Source organism: Leuciscus leuciscus, assembly GCF_965113295.1.
Source record: "Leuciscus leuciscus genome assembly, chromosome: 23".
Taxonomy (NCBI): Eukaryota; Metazoa; Chordata; class Actinopteri; order Cypriniformes; family Leuciscidae; genus Leuciscus; species Leuciscus leuciscus.
In genome coordinates, this window is record NC_138747.1 from 22,739,067 (window position 1) to 22,755,817 (window position 16,751).

The window sequence follows — 16,751 nt, forward strand, 5'->3', positions numbered from 1 at the left end:
TAACTACAGTTAGAAAAGTCAAATCATAATCAACCACCCCTTTAACAGAACTGCATGTTTCCATTATACAGGTGATTATGACAGGATCCTGCTTGGAGACAGGGGCTATGCCTGCAGGCAGTATTTTATGACCCCATTCCCTGACCCAAACCCCAGACCACAAACCCGTTACAATGCAGCTCTAGCCAGGACAAGGGCATGCATTGAAATGACCTTTGGGCAACTAAAGGGAAGATTTCAGGGTTGCACCTGACAGGGCCTGTGACATTATTGTTTCATGTGCAATATTACACAACATTGCCACCATCAGAGAGGAGAGGACCCCTGTGGTGGAGGTGCAGCCTGATGATGACCTCCAGCCAGTGCACTTGGACCAACCTAGTGGCAGAGCTGCACAGGACAGAATTGTGGAACTAATTTTTTAGAAAAAATAAAAAACCCTTTATTTTTTGTTTAATAAAAGACAAGACAAATATGCTTAGTTCCTTCAGTTTTATTTCAATTATTCTTTGTAAAGAAAAGCCCATCAACCTGTCAACACATGCCTCATGCAACAAAAATAAAAAGGAAAAGTACAACACTGCCCACCTCTGTATCACCTCTTTGTGCTGACTCTTCTGTAGATGTGGATTCCTGCAACTCATATTGCAGTCAGAAATAATAGGTACACAAGTATAAATAAAGTTATTTATGGACTTACAGATACTTACTCTCCAAAAGAGTCATCTGAGAGGGTTTCTTCACTGTTCTGTGCACTAGAAACAAATGGGCATTACAAAGTGTTGCACTTTCTTCCCTTTCGATGTAAAAAGTTAGAAAAAGTCCACTTACTGCACATGCTTCAGCAAGCACCCAGGAACAGGTAAAAGTGTTGCTGTATTATGTATAACTGCACAAAAGAGGAAAACACAATGTCATTACAATGAAGTACACTGGGGGAAATTGTGATCAATAACTCATAATGGCATAATATTTTTACATTAACTACATGCAGTGTTCACTTTCACAAGTCAAAGCAATTCATCACTTCTCAAGATTTAACAGATGATATGACTGGACCAGCCATTTGGATTATGACCCCAAGACCTGACCCCAGGGATGCCCTTCACAATATGTCAATTCACATTCAACCCAAGGGCTAGCTCTTCTGCCTGCGTATAACTTGGGGGTGCAGGACCACCCCCTGTTTTTTTTTTTCAGCCTTTTTCTTGGTTGCTGTTATAAACTCTTGCTCTGCTGTGGAGAAAAACTGGGCGCAGTCTTTGGCCATGGTGAGCAGCCAATAGCAGTGTTGCTGATCAATGTTTCTACTATCGATACATATCCCCTTTTAAACCACCGCATGAACACGCAGTTATCTCAGATAACTCAATCCAGCGTTACTACTAACCATAAACAACATGTGTTCAAAGAACCTAATTAGCCAGATCATGATTAGCAAGATGATATAATCTTGGATGTGTCATTTGATCACGGATGTATTAAGCCACGTACGAAGAACGGACCCCAGGACTGCGTTGTCGTCGTGTCCAGGCACTAGGTGCTAAATAGGAAAAGGATCTACCGCCAGTAGTCGATTTTGATATTCTAGGTATTATCAACTGGCCGGAATTTTGAGATCGCAATAGGCATGAAGGACTATAATACGTTAAGAGCTCGCTTAAGTACTGGGGAGCTAAACCATTTAGTGCTTTGTAAGTAATCAGCAATATTAAAAAATGTATCAGATGTTTAATAGGGAGCCAATGCAGTGTTGACAGAACTGGGCTAATATGGTCATACTTCCTGGTTCTAGTAAGAACTCTAGCTACTGCATTTTGGACCAGCTGTAGTTTGTTTATTAAGCGTGCAGGGCAACCACCCATAATAGCATTACAATAATCTAGCCTTGATGTCATGAAGGCATGAACTAATTGTTCCGCATTTGTCATCGAGAGCATATGTCGTAATTTAGATTTTTTTTTTAAGATGGAAAAATGCGGTTTTACAGATACGAGACACGTGACTTTCAAATGAAAGATTGGTATCGAAGAGCACACCCAGGTTCCTAACCGACGACGAAGACTTGACAGAGCAGCCATCAAGTGTTAGGCAGTATTCTAGATTATTACGTGAGGAATTTTTTTGTCCAATAATTAGAATCTCTCTTTTTTCAGAATTAAGTAGTAGGAAATTACTAGTCATCAAGTTTTTTATATCAGCTATGCATTCCGTTAATTTTGTGAATTGGTCAATTTCGTCAGGGAGTGAAGAAATATAGAGCTGAGTATCATCAGCATAACAATGAAAACTAATGACATGCTTCCTAATGATATCTCCTAAGGGTAGCATGTACAGAGTGAACCGCAACAGTCCTAGTACTGAGCGTTGTGGTACGCCATACGGAACTTTTGATCGATAAGACATCTCTTCATTTACTACTACAAACTGATAGTAGTAATTATGATACACCACCTGTCAAAAAATTATTGATTGACAGGCGCCACGCCCCTTCCGGTGACAGGTCCCGCCCCTTCCGGTGACATGTCCCGCCCCTTCCGGTGTCCCGCCCTTTCCGGTGACAGGTGTCCCACCCCTTTTGGCATAGGATCAATGGGATCAAAGGGCTTTTGACAGCTAGTTTTGACTTTTGATTGACAGGTTGACAGCTTTTGATCATGTTTTGACAGCTAGTTTTGACTTTTGATTAACAGGTTGACAGCTTTTGATCATGTTTTGACAGCTAGTTTTGACTTTTGATGTCTTTTGAAGTCTTTTGAAGGCTTTTGAAGCCTTTTGATATTGACAGAAAGTGTTATAACAATATGTCATGGTATCTGACAGCTAGTTTGATGCCTTTTGAACATGACAGTTAGTGTTTTTTGAAGCCTTTTGATCGTTTGAAGACACTGTGATTAAATAATACGTCAATGACAGCTAGTTTTAATTGTTTGAAGCCTATTGAAGCCTTTTGAACATGACATTGTGTGTTTTTGAAGTTGGTATCACACACACGATCCTCCCTACATATTCCTGAGCGTATCCGGGCTGTACTGTGAAACTGATAAGGGGAAAACTGTGGAAGTTTATCTCACACACAAATGTTGAGAAACCATTCAGTTCTTTTAAAACAATATAAATTATTATAAATAAATAATTTAAAATAAAGATCTTACTAAAACCTCACTCAAAAAGTTTAAATAAAATGGAGTCATAAAAAATTGCAATCAGTTAAATGTTTATAGAGTTAAAAAAAACAAACAAAAAAACATACAGGTTATGAAACAATCAGTTAAATGTTTAGAGAGTTGAAGAAAAAACATATAGCTTATGAAACAACGCAATAAATGAAACGGGTTCACGAAAATAAAAAAATAAAAAATCATCTCACATGTTTAGATAACTAAAGCGCCTCTCCAGCACAGCCCCGGCCTGAGTGGTGCGTGCGCCCTCCGCATTCTGACATCCCCCTCCTTCTGCTCCTCCACATTCCAGAGCACAGTGATAGTGAGAAACAGAGATTTTATTAAATAATGTATATTTCACACAAATAATATAATATACAATAATATAAAATAGCATCTTACTGAAACCAATTCTTTCAGTTTTAGATAAACAAAGAAATAAAAAATCATCTTACATAAAACATTCTGTTCTTAAAAAGAATATAAAGGATTATAAATAAATAATATAAAATAAAGATCTTACTAAAACCTCACACAAAAAGTTGAAATAAATGTAGAACTATCCAGTTTAAATAAAATGGATTCACAAAAAAATTGCAATGAGTTAAATGTTTATAGAGTTGAAGAAAAAAAAAAAGAAAAAAAAACATAGGCCTACATGTTATGAAACAATCAGTTAAATGTTTAGAGAGTTGAAGAAAAAACATACAGCTCATGAAACAACGCAATGTATGAAACGGGTTCACGAAAATAAAAAATTATCTTACATGTTTAGAAATCAGGGCCCTTTGGCCTCTCTTTACACCAGCGTTTGACCTGCGGGGCTTTCAAAAAGCACCAGCCAAAGGGTGTGTGTGTGTGTGTGTGTGTGTGTGTGTCTGTGTGTGTGTGTGTGTGTGTGTGTGTGTGTGTGTGTGTGTGTGTGTGTGTGTGTGTGTGTGTCTGTGAGAGAGTCACACAAATTCAGTGATCAGGATATCAGGTGCTGAGTTTATGAGAAGTATAATCTTAAAAGTTTAAATGATATCTTTTAAAAATAAAAGATTGTTTAAATGAAATATTTAAAGTTTGAATACATACACATCTTCTATTTATCTTTTAGAAGATTACTGTAATGATTTTGTTTAAATTGAACCTAAGGTATAATTGTTATTAAACAATGTCTGTTCAAAAACTTTAGATTGTTGAAAAACTGTACTTAGTCGTCTTAAATCTCATTTATATGAAAAGATTCAATCATATTTTTTTGTCCGTGTGGAGTTTCAATTTTGATGGCTTTCCATAGCCATGATGATTTTTGTACCGTAACTGCATATTCGATCATGTACACCTAAACACGACCATCACAGAAAACTATAAAATAAATAAATCATTTAATATCATTTCTAAGCTGTATTGCACGCGCGCACACACACGGTTCTAAAAAATTAACTAATCTCTATGTGCATCATGTCACAGCGTATGTAATGTTAGTCTGCTAACGCCTTTCCAGAGCCAAAGTTTTGTTCGTACTAAATTTATTTCAAAGCATGATCGTAAAAGTTTAAATATGATCTTTTAAAAATAAAAGGTTGTTTTAGTTTGAAGTTTAAAGTTCTTAACTTTCTTTCTCGAAAAAATCTTTAAAGTTTTATTAAAATCATATCTTCTATTCATCTTCTTAGAAGACTTATGTAATGATTTTGTCTAACGGTGACCTAAATTATAATTGTTACTAAACAGCGTCTGTTCAAAAACTTTAGATTGTTGAAAACCTGTACTTAGTCGTCTTAGATCTTATTTATAAAAAAAAAATGTGTCCATACAACATGTTGTCAAAGTCTGTCACAATGTTTTGTTGTTTTTAAGACATCCGAGGACTCTACATTGCTCTTACTTAGACTAAGTTGTATCATTTTTTATTTTATTTTTTTGGTTACATTGTTTTTATTCATCAAGTTAAATGTAAATTTGCAAATCCAAAAACTGTTTGTTACTTGGATGATGAATATCTAAACTTTATGATAGGAAAGTACGGACAGCGCCTTTGACCAAGCCTCTACATATGGGGCACTTGCGTAGAGAAGGCGCACATTCTTTGCACACAACTAGGTGACCACAGGGGATGAAGACAATGTTCACTTCCTTACCCATGCAAACTTTGCATGTGCGCTCCTCTTGAAGTCTTCTTAACTGTTCCTCCATAGGCAAGTCTGAAAGATCTTGACTCGGTGATGCAGCTTCATTTGTCTGGGCCATCAGTTCTCTCAGCAGGCAGACATCATTCTTCTTGATCCAGTTGCGGAAGACCTCTGCTGCTGCATTTCCTTTCGACAGGACTAACTCAATAGCCGCGTTTCCACTGTCGGGCCAGGGCCGGGCCGTGCTAGTGCGTGCCAGGGCCAGTCGCGTTTCCACTGTCACTTCCGGGGCTTGATCGGGGCTTACTCGGGGCCAACGGCCAGGATTTCTGGCCCGTCGAATACCTTGGGCCAGAGCGGGCCAGCTCGGGCTAGAGGAGTGGTTACGAACAGAGGCGGAGTTTACCTGAGTCGAGAGACGGCAGCGCCGGATAATTCTGTCAGCATTAAAGACTTTTAAAATAATTTAACTCGCGTTCATGTTTGAATGCCTTGTGTTTGTGATGCAAAAGACTATGCGCGCTAACCGTTACCATAGTAAACATAGTAAACGCTTGAAGATACGCATAGTAAAAAAACATACGCTTGAAGAAATCCGACCAATCATAAAGGCTATCACAGTCATGTTTTTATTTTATCTGTCAGTAGCCTACGTCTCGTCTCTTTATACCGGACTATCATAAAATAAAGCAACTTTTTTTTCGGGAGCTTCCTCTGTGCAGAAACGAGGTTGCTGAACTTGCTAAGCTAAGCATTCAGCGAACAACGCTTCGAGTTCGAAAAAAAAAAAAAAAGTTGTGGGCGCAGTACAAGGCGATTAAAACGCACAATGGACAAAGCGGTGCCCAGAGAAGGAACTTTCCATGGTTCGACTTGATGGACGGTGTGCTGGGTCACCGTCCATCTGTTAGTGGAGAGACAAGTCGGGACACTATGGCAGCCGCGGACGGTGAGTTAATACATGCTATCTTCTTAAAATCTAAGTTTTCTAACTTCCTGCCTGAATGAACATCATAATTCCCGCTGAAATGGGTGAGGTTGTATGACGTTTGATCCAGGAAGGCGTGTTAAGGGCGGGGTTTAGGGCAGCGCTGCAGGGCTAATGGCCCGGCAGTGGAAACGCAAGCCCGGTGCTTGAGGCCCGAGGCCACTGGCCCGGCTCGGCTCGCTGTTAGCCCTAGCCCGGCCCTGGCCCGACAGTGGAAACGCGGCTAGTGAGATGCCCTGTCTGCTGCTTGACTGTAGTGTAGTTACGAATAATGTCATACTCTTTCTGTGAGATGACGTTCTCCTCTAGAAGATGGTCCATTAAGCACTGCACACTTTTTAGGCGCTGTGACACGGCAAGATGATTTTTCTTAAGAAAAGTAAGAAACTTACTTTCTCGCTCCTCCTCTCTCTTCTCATCTTCCGCACGTAGTAAATCAGACACCAACTCTTGAACGGTTTTGTAATTTTCTCCACTTGCGAGAATTTAGCTTTGAACGGTTTGCTTCACCACAGGATTGTTCATCATCACTGCATCTTCTCCAGGACCCAGGTGTACAACAGGTGGATCAACAAATTCTCTTGAGTTGCTGTCTCCATTAGTCAATAGCTGTTCAAACACAAAAGGAAATCTTGCTTGAATCTGATGAACAAACTCTTGGCCCTTTTTTTGCAACAGGTATTCACATCTTGGAAACCACTTTGCATGTTCTACCCATGGATCATCACCAGACTCCCAACATCTGAGTCCACCATCACAACAAAAGCACTTCACGTCATCATTACGACCAACATAGTAAAAACCAGCCTTAGCCAATCGGTCTGGTCGAACAGTTATTCTTGAGGGCCAGTTGACAAATGTGAGCAACCTTTCTTCACACTGTTGCATTGCCGAGTTAGATCCATTGGAAAGGCCGCCACCAGATAAAGGTACATTATCTGCACGGTCACCTCGAACAAAGCGGCAGTTGGGGTAATGCCTCTGGTGCTCTGATACTGCACGATCTCCCAGTTCCCAGTTGCTAAGCTGGCCTCCACAACTGAAGCAAGCCACTCTGTCACCCTGACCAAGGTAGTAGAAACCACTTTTGGCAAGCTCGGCTGGAGTTACTGTAGCAAGAGTCCAATTCTGAAAGGTGTCAAGGCGTTCCTGTTCCCGACGCATGCCAGGATTGTGACAAACCAGAGGTCGCTGGTGAGACATATCCTCAACTCCACGGGAGGAAATAGGACTGGAAAGGGCCAGGTTGCTGAATGCCGTGTTTAAGTAACCCACCTGCTCCTCCATTTGGCCTGAAACGGATACCGTGGTGGTCGATGTTACGGCTGTCGCAGGGGTAGAAAGCTGTAGGATGGCCACGTTGTGAAGCGGGGGAAAAGGCAGAGTGAGAGGACGACAGGAGGTTTGCGGTAGCGGGTAAAAATGTGACCACAGGGCGTGTCCACTCAAGCCCTTCTCTCTGCTGGACATCCCATGACTAGTGTCTAGTCGTCCATGACAGAACACATAATCTTATTAAACTTATTAAATACCCTCTATGATGCAGGAACCGATGCTAAGAACAAAATAAAATTTTGTTCAACACCACAATTTCAAAAATTGAAAAATCACCACACAATTTCAGGTATTCACATCTTGGAAATGGTTGCCACCTCAGGAATACAGTAATTAAAATGCAGAAAACAAATATTGAAATATTGAATCTTTTTAAATCATGTAGTATTATTATCATGTAGTGTTATAATACTATTCTTATGAGCTCAGAAATTTTTTCATTCAGAAAATTTTATTTCAACATTATACTTTCAAGTATACATTGAAGTAGTGAAGAAAATGATAGTACATAAAGTAAAACAATAATGACATTTACAGATGATCTAACCAGAATAGAAAATCTCTGCAGGCTATCATGTTTTGCTCTAGGGTATAGTTGACCAGACTTGCAACTATTTCACCAACGTCAGTTTTTGCATTTTTTGACACCAGTGACACGCAGAGATCCGTTACAAAAGTCCATATAGCGAGTATCTCGGTGATATCGAATTCGTCAGAACATGCACACAACACATTCAGAAGTTTTCTGAGGATTACGCCGTTCGGCTCTTTGCCGTTAAAAAACATGGGCGTTACATCAGGCCAGGACTTTGTCAAGCCTCTTACAACATCCATTTCATTTTTGAGATTTGTCACACGTTTGGTATCCTGCATCAAGCCAACCATCTGACCTCTAAAATGATCTTTAAACATAGAGTCTAGCGTAGCTCTTAAAGGACACTCTTTGCCCGTGGCGCACTCACACGCCGGATGATACTTGTGCCCCACATCGCCAGAACTCAATGCGGAGTCGTTCTCCATCCGTTTTTGCATCGCCATTTTTTCCAACTTTTCGAATAGTCCACTATTCGATGATGAAAGATGCTTTTCGTTCCTGGAATCTTCCTGGAATCTCCTGAGTGAGTCCTTGTGGCACAATCGTCCAGGGTTTGTGCGTTAATGCGCGGAAGTTTGTGTTTTTGGGTCAGGAGCGTGAGTCGTAGAAGCGTAGTTTGCGTCAGGTTTAGGCAAATGTTGAAGCGGGCTTTGACAGTCCTTCAACTTTTGATCAATGAGATGATGCAGTAGCACAGCAGTCCGCGGCTAGTAGAGCTAGAGTAGAGCTAGAGCATGCGATGTCCTGAAATATTTATCAGGACGGCGATTGGGATCCGCCCACCCTGTTGCGTAGGATGTACGGGTGTCGTCATCAGGAAAGCCATACAAAAACTAGTTCCTGCATAAACAACAAGTCCTACATGCCACCAGAGAGAAGTTTATTATTTTCACTCAATCCAGTTACAAAATTTTATTTTTTTAAATCTGAAAATTAAAAAAACTTTCAAAACATATGCATGGGTGAATTGTTCACCATAAGTTCTGTAACAAACATTTAGAAAGTAGTTAGGATGCACATGCTTTAAGTTAATGTGCTTTAAGAATCATTTTGCGCATGCTTTTAGTTAATTTGACCAACTATGAAGATGTTAAAGTTCATAGACCTTTAGCGTTTTGAGTTAAAATTAAAACGTGATATCGCATTAAACGCATCATTACTGAATTCAGGGGTGTTTAATAACTTCAATAGTTATCAAGCACCAGCTGATGTTAGTTTTTCTTCAAACAAAAGTAATTTTCTGATAAATCATTGTACACCTACATGTGTTTTGTTGGTCGCTTATAGAAAGATGCGTCCTTGTCTTTGTTTCGCGGTATTTTTAAAAACATAGAATCAGAGAACAGAGAACCTTGTGTGGTATTCTATATCCGCATAAAGGGTTAAAATATACATTTTAGCGCTATTTAAAAACTAGGTCGGTATAATAATATATTGTGTCACGTGAAGATGATGGTTTAAACCATCATTTTATCAAATCGAACCAATTCATGTGAATACTGTCGTATATGAACAAAGAGAAGACCTAGAGTTCACTAACATTACAGCTAACTGTAGGAAACAGAAACAGATACACAGGGAAAGTGTAAAGAGAACGCCATACAAAACATTACAATCACACCCGGCAATACGATAAGTGTTACGCTAGTGATGTTAAAAATTGTTAAACAATTTCAAAACAGGGTGTTTCAGAAGAAATGCAAACAAAATCAAAGGTGTCCAAAATGTTACGTGCTAATATTTGGTCTTGTTTCAGAGTCGATATGCTCCGGTGAAAACTTTGATGAGGCCGAGAACAATAGCGCTGTTAAACATGCGGTTCAATTACAATGTTCAATATAAACAAGAATCCGACTCTAATGCGACTGAGCTTGTTTCACATATAACTGTTGATTGTTAGATATAATAGTTAGATGATTTTTCTAACCATTGAATTTACGATATGTTAAAACATTCAGCATTATGCCGAATAAAAAGAAGATCATAAAAAGAAGAACAATTATTAAGACATAAAACACAACGTCTGTTTTCTGGATCGGGCCTAAAACTCGGGTTTGGACAGAATAAAAAATGAATCAACCCTCCTTTCGCGTAAAAATACCACGTATCAACTGTGATTCATTAGCTTAACTGTTGTTTAGTGACACAGACACACAAAATAACAGTGTAATAATAACAAAATAAGTGTAATAGTTAGACGAGTTTGAAGTGTAATACTCAGCATGCACTTTGTGTGATTCGTAGATAGAGGGAAAGTTTCTGCTTAAAATTTCACTTAAATTCTTAATGGTCATTTATTTATATAAACACTGAATGTTGACGGCTCTCAAAGAAACGTCTTCACCTAAAACACACACACACACACACACACACACACACACACACACACACACACACACACACACACACACACACACACACACACACACACACACACACACACACACACACACACACACACAGTCCAACATACAAAATGTGAAACAGTGTCGTCTGAACAAGATGACTAAATCTAGCGGAGTAACAAAACCATCATTTGGATACTTTTTATTATAAACGGAGCTTTTCAATCCTCTTTTCTTAGGGATTTGGTCTTTTGAATCTTAAAGATAAAGAATAAGATGATGTTTTAAAGTTAGTCCATAGGGTGTGGAACTTTGCATCACTATGGTGTGTAAAAATACACCCAAAGATTTAAGCACAATTATTTACACACATACTATGTAGGAGAATATCTAACTGTATATTGTAGATTGTGAACATTGCACTATCAGTTTATTTGGGGTCAGAGAACATCCTTAGCTCATACATCTCTTTAATTTTGTGCTGGATGTTAGTTAAAAGATGAAGGTATTAGTTAATAACAAACAAATAAAAAACTTAAAATCAACATGAAGCCATAATATTAATTAATAAAATATGGAATAATTACAGTTTGAAAATGACTTCCATAATATTTTATTTTAGTAAAGGTATGCCCAACACAAAGTTGTGCGTTGTGAGTGAGACCCCGCAAAGATTACGCCAATATTAGATTTCTCGAACACTGCACTATGCCTGAAACTAAGTAATCAATATGTAGGACTGTCAAAAACTGTAGGACTGTCAAAAAATCATCTGTTATCATGGTTTAGTTGTATTTTAAAACACTGTTTTTTCTTAAAAATGTTGTGTCAGACGTATTTGGTAGCATGATTATCTTGTTAAATCGTGTATTCAGTCCATGTTTATCAGGTTGATATTTGTAGAAATACATTTATAAAACAAAAAGAACAAGTTAATGGCCTTGTGTCAGAACACAACAGGTATGAAGATATGTCTGGTTTTTACTTTTTATTCTAACTTTAAAGCTAGATTATCCTTTGGAAAGTGTAATACAGTATTTGATTTTTACACACGCAGTGTTTTCGCCAACTGACCTAAACCGTTGACCCCTGAAGTTATGACTTCTGAAGGTCTCTCATGTGTAGATTCACTCGGTTGAAAAAATTGTATTTTCTCATTTAAACATCTGAAAAAATAGACTGTGCTTAATATCTGCTTACTCTTTATTGTGATGCTCCCCAACAGATATTCTACTGACTATAAGTAACTCAACTATATCTCAACTTATTCTAACCCTAACCCTACCAGTCCACTAATACTCTATTAACACTAATGAGAGTTTACTTTACACACTCTCACAAGCGAGTTAGTGGGCATGCAGGTGCAACACTACTATAGTCAACAGCACGTTCAAAAGGACCATCAAAATAGTGCTACCAAATGATGACTTAAAAACGTTTTAAGTATTACATTAAAAAGGCGTAATTGACAAAGATTGTAATTCTGAATTAAGTAATAATTATGACAAAAAGTCGAAATTATGACTTAAAAAGTTGAAATTAAAATGATGACTATGCGTCATAATTATGAGATTAAACGTTTAAATGATGACATACTAAATTGAAACTATGATAGATAAAGTAAAATATTCCATAGTGAAATTTTCTGAATTTAGTATAATTGTATTTTTGAAAATGATTCAGTACTGAAACAGCATTTATGAGTTTTTACATATTTTCTGCTTGTTTATGCAGTTCGTGTAGGCCTCTAAGACTATGAATAACTAAAAATGATTATTGATGAACTTGAATAACTTGAATTTTGTTGGCAATATAAAAAAAAATTGCCTTCCCATAACGGGAGTCGAACCCGGGCAGCCTGGGTGAAAACCAGGAATCCTAACCGCTAGACATTATGGGAGGCGTTGATACTGCCCCGGCACATTTGAAAGGCTGCACTGCACGGTACAATATAATGCAGGATCATAGTTATGCAGAGCCACAGGAGAAGAAATCCTCGTCGCCAAAAAGCAAAAAATGTATTTAAAAGGAAACGTGACCGGCGAATTCAAAACGAGGGTAAATATCGGGATAGCTTTTCACAGGTGGAAAGAGCTAATGAAGGAGAAAGACTTTGCTGGATGGCGCCTTGCATGGCTGACACCGCCGTCGGTGTGTGAATGGGTGAATGTGAGGCTATGTAAAGCACTTTGGTGGCCATAGGTCTGTGAAAGCGCTATATAAATGCAGTCCATTTACCATTTACTTTGAAAGGGACGCTGAAGTTGCCTGCTTTCTTCTCGACAGGTAAGTCAAAGTTACGGTCTAAATTACAAGCTTTTTTCATTGCTTGGTTGTGTAAATCATTATATCATTATATCATTATATAGGCAGCATAACAGTAGAACATGTACAATTAAACTCGATGAAGTGCTATTGGAAGACATGTTGTCATAGCTTCTTGGCACATAACGGCTACTGCAGTTGCAACACGCATTTGAAAAAGTGAGGCGCTAGAGAGCACTATTCGTTTAAATGCAAAATAGAATTTCACCGCTAGATGGGAGAAATTCCTACACAGCGTACCTTTAAGGATAGGGTCTTTAACAAAAAAGCCTCCAAAATATAAAATACTCTATCAAATCTAAAAATAAAAAGTCGCTTGTTTAAAGCAAACAGAAATCGCTTGAGAAGTGTAAAACAATAAAACCATAACCTCTAATTTGATATTAAATGCTGAACCGAAAAACAGAGTCATAAAGGAATAAAGTAACTATAATATCGGGAATCATCAGATGCTGAAGACGGAAGGTAATGTACTTTTTTTTTTTTAAGTGAATCGAAAGTGCTTTTTACGAACGCCCGCTCGACACGTGACGTCACATCTCCGCGCTGCTGTTTTGGCGCGCTTTATGGAAGTTTGAATCGTTGGAGTCACACACACACACACACACACAAGTGCAGCGATGGAGCGCGTGAACACGAGCAGTGTGAGAGGATTCCTGAGATCTTGTGACGATCTGACTGAGAAGAGGGGTAGGGGTAGGGGTGGGGGTGGTGGTGGTGGTGGTGGTGGTGGTGGCGCAATGGATAAGACACATGCCTTTGGTGTGAGAGACCCGGGTTCGAATCCACTGTGAGACACCAATGTGTCCCTGAGCAAGACACTTAACCCCTAGTTGCTCCAGAGGTGTGTGACCTCTGACATATATAGCAATTGTAAGTCGCTTTGAATAAAAGCGTCAGCTAAATGAATAAATGTAAATGTAAATGTAAGATCCGCTGTTTAATACAGAAGAAACTCATCAAGAAGTACTTGAGCAGGTGATATTATGCACTTACGATTTATGTGTGGATTAAAGAATAGACATTAGTAGAATAGACAAAATAGGCATTTAATGAAGATATATTTTATATCATTGTAGAATGTATTTCTGAGCACCAGACGCTCACTCTCACTAGTATATGGACACACAATCCCATGCATGCCAAACTATCTAAAATGGTGCCTTCGAAGGGCACTAAAGTTTTTAATCATTATCAACATATTTTTTGATAAAAATAACTATAAAAGAGTTCCAAATGACACTTATTTTTGAGCCCCACAATTTTAAGCGCTCCAAAGTTCTAACTAGAGCAGGGGGCAGAGTTAAAAAGGAACTTTGTTGTTCTTGTCTAGCCTTAATTTACTGAAGGCTATGGATGTTAGGTAAATGTTTATTAAATTAATTCACAATATGTACACATTCATTATTAATCTTATGCCTAATATGATGAAAAAGGCTGTTATTTGTTTCTTCTCCTCTCACATTAAATCACATGTATTATATAGGCCTATTTTAAGTTCAAAATGGTGAAATTAGAAAAAAGTTGATTAGTTTGCCTTGATTATTTTTGTCGTTGTTTAACATTTCTCAAAACTTTTCTGTCAAATATGAAATGTTTAGTTTAGCTACTTGCACCTTATCTCACACTTTATGACCGTTGTCAGCAGGAACTCGCTCTCAGCGGCTCCTGTGAACATACTATTGTCCTAACATAGACTATTATTGTTATTGTCCTAACATAGACTATTGTTTTAACCTGCTGTGGATGTTCACTGTCCATGTGGCTTTGGTTGCCATATTTATGAGCTAATCTGGCCTTTGAAAAAGTGAATGTTTGAACTCTGGTGTATGCTAAATGAAAACAGGTGAACAGGTGTATGAATGTGTCTGCAGGTGACCCTAACAACTAATGACAAACTTTATTCTTCTAATTGTTTGTCTTTGGTTAACACAGCTGGAGAAGAACAACAGGGAGGTTGGAAGACACAGTAGAGGAACTACAGAATAAATATGGAGAGAAAACAGCATTAAAAAGGATCAAGTCCATTGTGAAAAAAATCAGAAAAAATAATATCAAATGTAGGAAAAGATTTATAATTTACTTTGTTAGTAGTCAATATGTTTCTCAATCTTCAATAAGCTTTACATGGTTTTGGTTGTGTATTTAATTGTTATTTTTTTAACAGATGGTGCACATTCTGGAAACATGACAAATCAACAGCCTAACAACCTTCCACAACGAGAGCATAATAATAATTTTACATCATTCGGACAGCTTAACTTAACAACTGACCAGAGGAATGGTGGGTCAATATTTGCTCCAATCATAGTAGACAAGACAATATATGGTGAAGTTAACATCAGTGTGGTGAGTGTCTGATAATTTAAGAAACAGTTGCTTAGTTAAGAAATGATTTGTGTATGTTATATATATATAGATATATATATAGATATAGATATTTATGTACGAGTATTTTTTTTTTTTTTCAGGTGTCTCACTCTACCTCGGTAAACGAACATGGTAAGATCTCTTGTTGTAGAACACTGTGCATTCATAAGCGTGATGCTCCTGTTAATAATATGACTATCCAACTTTGTCCTGATTTTTAGAAATTCTTCAGAATGTAAGGAATGAGAGGACTTTGGAGGGAAGTGCACCACAGTCGGTCTCTCTAAACAAGATCTACACTGAACTGTTTATCATCAATGATGAGACTGACCCCATTAATAGAGGACATGAGATCTGGCAGATCGACACATAATTTAAACACATCAGCTCAGAGACTCATAAACTACAAGGAAATCCTTCAGCCACCTACAGATGAAAATATAATTGTGTGGTGATTTTCCAAATGATACAACTTAGTCTAAGTAAGAGCAATGTAGAGTCCTCAGATGTCTTAAAAACAACAAAACATTGTGACAGACTTTGACAACATGTTGTATGGACAACATTTTTTTTTTATAAATAAGATCTAAGACGACTAAGTACAGTTTTTCAACCATCTAAAGTTTTTGAACAGACGCTGTTTAGTAACAATTATAATTTAGGTCACCGTTTGACAAAATCATTACATAAGTCTTCTAAGAAGATGAATAGAAGATATGATTTTAATAAAACTTTAAAGATTTTTTCGAGAAAGAAAGTTAAGAACTTTAAACTTCAAACTAAAATAATCTTTCATTTTTAAAATATCTAATTTAAACTTTTAAGGTTATGCTTTTAAATGAATTTAGTATAAACTCTGGATGTAGTATGCTCTGGAACGCAGACTAGATTTACTGTGACATTATCTCCCCGAGTTTTTCAGTTTCAGTTTTTCAACCATCGAAAGTTTTTGAACAGACATTGTCTCACATTATAACAATTATACTTTAGGGTCACCGTTAAACAAAATCATTACAGTAATCTTCTAAAAGATAAATAGAAGATATGAATGTATTCAAACTTTAAAGATTTTTTTTAAGAAAGAAAGTTAAGAACTTTAAACTTCAAACTAAAACAACCTTTTATTTTTAAAAGATCATATTTAAACTTTTACGATCATGCTTTGAAATAAATTTAGTACGAACAAAACTTTGGCTCTGGAAAGGACCTTATAAGCAGCCTATCAATAAGACAGCCTGATGGTTCACAGTTTCTAAATGTTTTTATTGTTGCTCTCTCTCTCTGAAGATGTGGTCATTTTCTCAGATACAACTTAAGGAATTATTGAACATTTCACAGGTGTGAGATGACTTTTGTGACTCTCTAAAAATATAAGGTGTTTTTATTTATATATTTATTTAGCTAAAACTTTGTTTACATTTTATTTAATTATTTATTTATTTAATTTTTGAAAATGTACAAATGTAGGTTTCTGTGATGGTCGTGTTTAGGTGTACGGGATAGAATATG

General features: G+C 37.5%; 2 long non-coding RNA genes and 1 pseudogene across 3 annotated transcripts; 1 reads left to right on the top strand and 2 right to left on the bottom strand.

The window, feature by feature from the left end:
• Window positions 1–477: 477 nt before the first annotated feature.
• On the bottom strand, window positions 478–3,489 carry LOC309488547. The gene is made up of 2 exons (XR_014202168.1): window positions 3,371–3,489; window positions 478–889 (listed from the first exon to the last, which is right to left on the bottom strand). It is a non-coding gene; the product is annotated as an uncharacterized lncRNA (long non-coding RNA).
• A 2,972-nt stretch (window positions 3,490–6,461) lies between these two features.
• LOC309487615 (baculoviral IAP repeat-containing protein 2-like) lies at window positions 6,462–7,742 on the bottom strand (annotated as a pseudogene). The gene has a single exon. The product of its transcript is annotated as a baculoviral IAP repeat-containing protein 2-like (transcript).
• A 7,414-nt stretch (window positions 7,743–15,156) lies between these two features.
• Window positions 15,157–15,636, top strand: LOC309488412. Its single transcript, XR_014202124.1, has 3 exons — window positions 15,157–15,221; window positions 15,344–15,374; window positions 15,475–15,636. It is a non-coding gene; the product is annotated as an uncharacterized lncRNA (long non-coding RNA).
• Window positions 15,637–16,751: the final 1,115 nt, after the last annotated feature.